The following is a 6560-nucleotide window of genomic DNA, read 5'->3' as shown; positions in this document are numbered from 1 at the left end:
CCCCCCCAATCCCAATCCTTCTCCTTCCCCCCCCTTCCCCCCCCTCCCGCAATGACGTTATAAAGCTTGTTTTGGTCAAGCAACAAGTTGTGTTTATGTGTTGATGCATTTTTTAGGCTCTGTGGTCAGAGTCTAAAGGAGAAAGATAATGATATTCTTAACATTCAAAGTCTAATAATAAGTAGGATGACCACTGTTTCTTGTATGACTTGTGTGTCAACCACTGCCAAGTACTTATCACTTATCACATAATTCAGCTGTAACAAAACTCCACAAGATTGTTATATGCACCTTACAAATGAAGATGAAGCATAGACTCATTGAGTAATTTTTCCAATATAATATGCTGTTAAATAGGAGAGTTTGGATTAAAATGCATGACTTCAAAGGCTAGCATTAAAAACTATTTTCCTATGCATGGACCTTACTTTCTGTTTTGGATATAGACTACCACAAAAACCCTTAGATACTGAATGTTTCTTGCAAATGAAAAGAATAACAAAGAACAGTGTTTTAGGAAATCATTCCACTAATTTCATTTCTCAGTATGAGAAGTAAAATGGAAATGTGGATGAGGCAATATTTGGTAAAGTTTGGTAAAGTTCAATGTTTGGTAAAGCAATATAGTAAGAGTTAAATTTAGATATATATTATCAAAGAAAATATGACTTTACAAATTGTTAGGAGCTTAGGAAACAGAACCATTAACATTGACATCTTCTCTGAATGTTTAGCTAAAGATACATATCACTTTTTCAGGAAAGAATACAGTGAATATGACAGAATTCTACAGTTACCAAAAGTTGTCTTGACTAGTTACTATATTCTAAAATTTGATGAAGAAGATCTTATTACACAAGGCAAACCAGAATTGTCACTAGCTCTGGAATAACTAACATACCTTGGATGATGACTGATGGTGTCTAAGAATTCCATGTTCTTTTGAAAACAACCAATAGAAGTTAGAAGTAGCATCTACCCCCAGACTAGCGATTATAATGCACCCTACTAAAGGCAGTTTTTAGTCCAGTGTCCCTTCCTCCACTCCCTAAACTTTATGAGCAATGTCCAAAACAGAGAGTCTCCAAAGACAGCAGACATATACAATGTTGCAATGGAAAGTATCTCTCTCCTTCTCAAAGTCAGCCTCAAACCAAGTCAGATGGAGATAAATAGTTGGAGCTTTTTCATTCAGAAAAAAAAATGAGATCCTTGAAAGGAGTAGAAAGTGATATCTGTACGATGAATTGTATAGGAGATTTTGTTTAATCTGAAATCAGTGCATGCAGTGATTCCTGTGTTCTCTCCATTATACACACACAATAATTGGGCTCATAATCCTGAGATTTCCTTTCAATTCAGTGAGCCCTTGGATGGGAAGTGGTAGAATTTCTGACCACACAGTCACAGCCCTTCTGGCTCTTTCTGTGGTTACTTGGAGATAAGAGTCTCACAGGTTTTTCTGTCTGGGCTAGCTTTAAACTGAAGTCCTCTGATCTCAATCTCCTGAGTAGCTAGGATTACAGGCATGAGTCACTGGTACCAGCTCTTTTAGTATTTTTTTGGAGGGGTGGTAGTGGGGGGTAGTCCGGTCATGAGGCCTGAACTCTGGGCCTGGGCACTGTCTCTCAATTCTTCAGCTCAAGGCTAGCACTCTACCACTTGAGCCACAGCACCACTTCCGGCTTTTTTCTTTTTGCTTATGTGGTGCTGAGGAATCAATCGCAGGTCCTCAGGCATGCAAGGCAAGCACTCTACCACTGAGCCAACTTCCCAGCCATAGGAATAACTTTGCAATAAGATAAATGATTTTTTGCTTATAATTTTCACATTAGTAAAAATTGGAGCAATGCATTTGTCATTGTTAAATATATAGGGAAATTGTAGATGAAAAATTTAAACTGATTGGCATGTTTATTAAAATCCTTATTAGTTTTGCCATAGAATTACACAGAAAAACAAACAACATGAAAATAAATTAAATATGGAAAATAATTGTGACTTGTTTTACTTTAATCATAGCTTATGACCTTTAGTAGAAGATGTTTTATGAATAAAAGCCATAAGTTTCATTTTACTTTATTAGTATATATGCATGTGCTTAGAGATTTTTCAAAATTTACTTTTCAGTGATAGATTAAAGAGCTGTTATGGTATGTAAAGTATCCGCATGGGTTTGTGTAATTGTATATTTAGATGAACATTCTAAGTAATTAGAAAAATAACCTTAATTTCTTCATAATTTAGAAAGCTTATTCATAGACTAAAATCTGTGTAAATGTCTGAGGTCAAAGTCTTGAAATTACATAAATAAGCATATTCTAGCAGTCTGAATTACACTAATTTCGAATTTACAAATATCACAGATAAACAAAATTAATACATCTCATAAATAAAATTAATAAATACTAATAAATGTCACACACATTTGTTGCTTAAATGTTTTATTTAACAAGATTCTCAATTCTTCAGATCATTTTTATAAGATATAGTTTTTGAAATAAAAATAACATCACCATTTAAAAGTTCAACATTCATGGCTTAATGGATTTATCTGCAAAGACAGATATTCATCAGCAAAATGATAATCTAATTTAAGTATTAAATCTTTGTAGTCAAAAATAAGATGTTTAAAGAGCTGATGAGATAAAAAAATCAATGATTTTTCTCCTTTTGGATGGATCGGGTTTTACCAAATGCATCACTTGTTGCCAAATATATGTAAGGGACAAGGTAAACAAGATTCCTGTTAGGAATCTTGTAGAATAAATAGGAGTAATTTCTGGAGAAGTGAATTGGGATGGATAGACAGTGATGGGTAGATAATGATGCATTGGTGATGGTAGGTAGCTATAATCTGACCACATCATCACAACCTTATTTGTGTTGTGAAACAATTCCAGTGGCAGCTGGCCCTGTGTATTTAAAATATCAGAATCCATTAAATGTGTAAACCACGCAACATCTGTATTGCCTAGTTTTATTCTTTTCTTCTTTCCTTCCCACAATGGTGCATCCAGCATTGATTTTCCTTTCTGTTTCTATATCAGATCTACTTTCTTTCCCAACCTTCTTCTTGAGGCTTTGGATGTTAGTTCTTCTTAGCCACAGCTCCCTCCTTTAGTGTGTTAATCTTTTACTTCAGCAATGATGTTCTCATTGGCATCATTTCTACTACCCTTTAAAAGTGACCTCGTTTTTGGTAAGTACCTCTTTAAAAAAAAACTAGACACTTAAGTAAATTGAGATTTTATGAGTGGTCACTGAATAACTTCTTAGAAACTAAAAATATTCCTAGTGAGCACACTTCAGGCAAAGTAACATGTATAACAGAAGTTGTAGTGCTACACACCTTTTTATTTAACATAAATGTGAAATATGCTAGGATACCGATTGGGAAAGGTTCATAAATACAATGAATGGTTTTAGGACATGAAAAAAACTGTACTGTGCTTTTCCCACTGAAGTATTTATTGCTACATTATTTCCATCTAGGAAAGCCATTAAAGATTTGCAGGATATTTGGCAGAAATACTAGAATACTGCTGTAAAATTTTGATTATTCTTTGTATTCAGAAGTGTACTAATACATTTTGCTTGATTCATTGCTCTTCTGCTTTCAAATTAAACATCTCTTCTTTCATATCTTCCTTGAAAAGCAGTGCATAGTATAAGGTAGGAATGAGTTGTGGAGATGAACATATGAAACTGAGCTGAAAATCTGAGCTCTTTCAATTAGATACCTACATTCTGGTCCCAGAATGCTAAAAGTATGTGCACAACAGATTGGAACTCCACCATGAAAAATCTACCTTATGTTAGGATCATCTTACAAGGAAGTCCATCGTTTGGAAAATCCCACTTACTTACATACAAGCCCTATAGTCTATATTTTGGTGTGTTACTATTAAATAAGGGACAGATAAGAATAAGTAGATATTTAAGTCATCTGAAGGAAGCCAAAACAAGCACAAAAGCAATCCTGCATACAAAGAGAGGACTCAGAAGAAACAGGCAATGATGAGAAATAGAGTGCAATTTTATTTTTTTTAATCTGCATTCAGTATAGCTGAGAGAAAATTGAAGAGTTGGCATTCATAACATAAAACAGGCTGCTTTAAAAGTGACATCTGTTCTAGTACTGCTCTTCTCTCAGGAGTCCCTGGGTTTACCCACTGAACCTTTTCAAGTCTTTACTTGAGAGTAATTTATTTGCAAGCTGCCTTTGACTGTCCAAATGAAACTCTGAATGTGTTTATTCAACTGTCTTTTTCTGCTCTAATGGTTTTATCCATAGTGCTTATCACCTTCTTATAGACCATGTGGTTAACTCACTGATTATCTTTCTTGGTGACTTTCTCTTCTTACTTCTATAGAGTTCTATGGGGACAGGATTGCTTATTTTGTTTGCATGGCTGGCATTTTTATCAATAAAGTATATGTATATATTTTTATTTTGGTGGAATATTTAATATTTCAATAAGCTATTCAACGTCATGGAATGCAGTCATTGAGATACCCAGGCAGAGAAGCAGAGCAGAGAAGCCGAGACAGGAAGGAGCTGGAGGTCAGCTGGATTCTAGCTGACAGTGACTTGCCACTCAGTGTGCCCTGGTTCCTCTGGTCGGCTCCAAGAGTGCCTCAGATTCATCTGCCCAGCACTTATGTGCCATCCAGTGCACTGGTAAAATACACATACATTGTTAGTCATACCGAGGATTGAATGTGGACCCATAGCATATGCTAGGCAAGAACTCTAGGCTAGCCTCTTGAACCATATAGGTAGATAGTTTGCTTTTTTTCTTTTTTTAGATGGTGTCTCACTTCCCGCCCCCCCCCCCCACCGCCCAAGACTGACTTTGGACCATGATTCTCCTACCTTGCTCCGTCTTCTATATAGGTAGGATTATAGGCATTACACCATGCACAGATGAAAAATAACAATTTTCTAACTGGGCCATGGTAAACAGTTTGAGAAATACTGCTCTAAGGGAACTACCTGAAGAAAATCAGCTGTAATTTCAAAGGTTTGTGGCATAGATGAGATTAACTTGACGCTTCTTTCCTCTATGCAGTCATTGTATTCATATTTACTTTAGGAAATATGTATGTAATAAAATGATGTTGCGTTTAACCTGTGTTAATTTAACAAATACAATGAATTGTCATATGCATGTCTTGTAACACAAAAGTTATTTGATGAAAAGTTTTTCTCATTTTCTTTTTTTCATGTAGTATTGTCAGTACAACAAAATAAGATGGAGTGAAATTTCAGATGATTAATTTTCTATAAAAAGGTTTCTTATCTTTTTGTACACATTAAATGAAGAAATCAGAATATCATGTAAAGATTTTAGACAGGCATAATTTAGGTTAGTTGCTGGGGAAAACTATCACTGTTGTCTGGAGTTACCCAGCCAGCCACAAAATCTACATTCAGTTTTAATTGCCTATGCTCCTCTATACTGTGTTATCTGTTTAAGAGAAGATTACAGCCTGTCTTACCTGAGTATTGTCGCAGATCTGTGAAGTCATATGTGTTTACTGGGTGGCATGCTACTTCCTAGACCTGCAAAAGCATTGTTTTGCTTGATTAGAAATAATGGTTTGTGTGCTCAATAAATTTCTGATAGCAACTTGTATTGCAAAGGTACATACCTAGTGGTTAAGATCCAAACTATGCTTTAGGCAAAAGATATCAGTGTTCTTTCTTCTTGTCCCTAAATCTCAACTTCTGGAGATACAGAGGCAAAGAAAGGCACCAAATGTGTGTCCATGGCAATCTGTTAGCTGTGTTCTGGAAGGCACAGTGAGATTAGCCTTGAAAAGGATCATTGCTGTTTTCTTTATTTTTTCTTTTTTTAATGAAGAATCCTGAAGACATGCCTTGAATTCAACTTCATTAAAATCATAAATCATTATAAGTACATTAAAAACAACAGCAACAAAGATTAAACTTCTTGCGTCCCTGATTTTTTTGTTTCTTTTGTATGTTCTTCCCCCATGGCATAACCCCTGTTTTCACTGTATTTGATTCAGGTGCCCTGCATCTTGCATATACATTTTTCTAATTCAGGGAGGTGAAGGGAAATAACAAAAAACTGAAACAAGGATACAGGTTGACCCATTGTAACAATGAGATGAGCAAGACACTATGTTGAAAACTAACTTTACAACTTCAGCAGGGGGAGGAGTTGGGGAGGTGGGGAAGGCAGGGATAGTAGAGAAAAAACAAAGGAGGGGGTAACAATGCTGGATAGGAAATGTACTCATTACCTTACCCATGTAATTGTAACCCCTCTGTACAGTATCTTTACAATAAAATAGATAATAAAAATCATAAATCATTTACTAGTATCTCCCCCAACCTGTTCTTTTTTTCATGTATTCTTTTTTTATTTTTTTTAATTTCGATAGTGCTTTGGTAGTCATTATTATTCTGAAGAATAAAAATTTTAAATATTTATTAAAATAAGAACAATAATGAGATTGTTGGAGGCCGTGAAATAAAACCATCAGTGCTTTCTTCTGGAAAGTTTTTACTGGATACTTGCTGTACT

This window comes from Dipodomys ordii, unplaced genomic scaffold, assembly GCF_000151885.1.
Source record: "Dipodomys ordii isolate 6190 unplaced genomic scaffold, Dord_2.0 Scaffold48, whole genome shotgun sequence".
Taxonomy (NCBI): domain Eukaryota; kingdom Metazoa; phylum Chordata; class Mammalia; order Rodentia; family Heteromyidae; genus Dipodomys; species Dipodomys ordii.
This window is presented reverse-complemented; position numbering follows the sequence as displayed.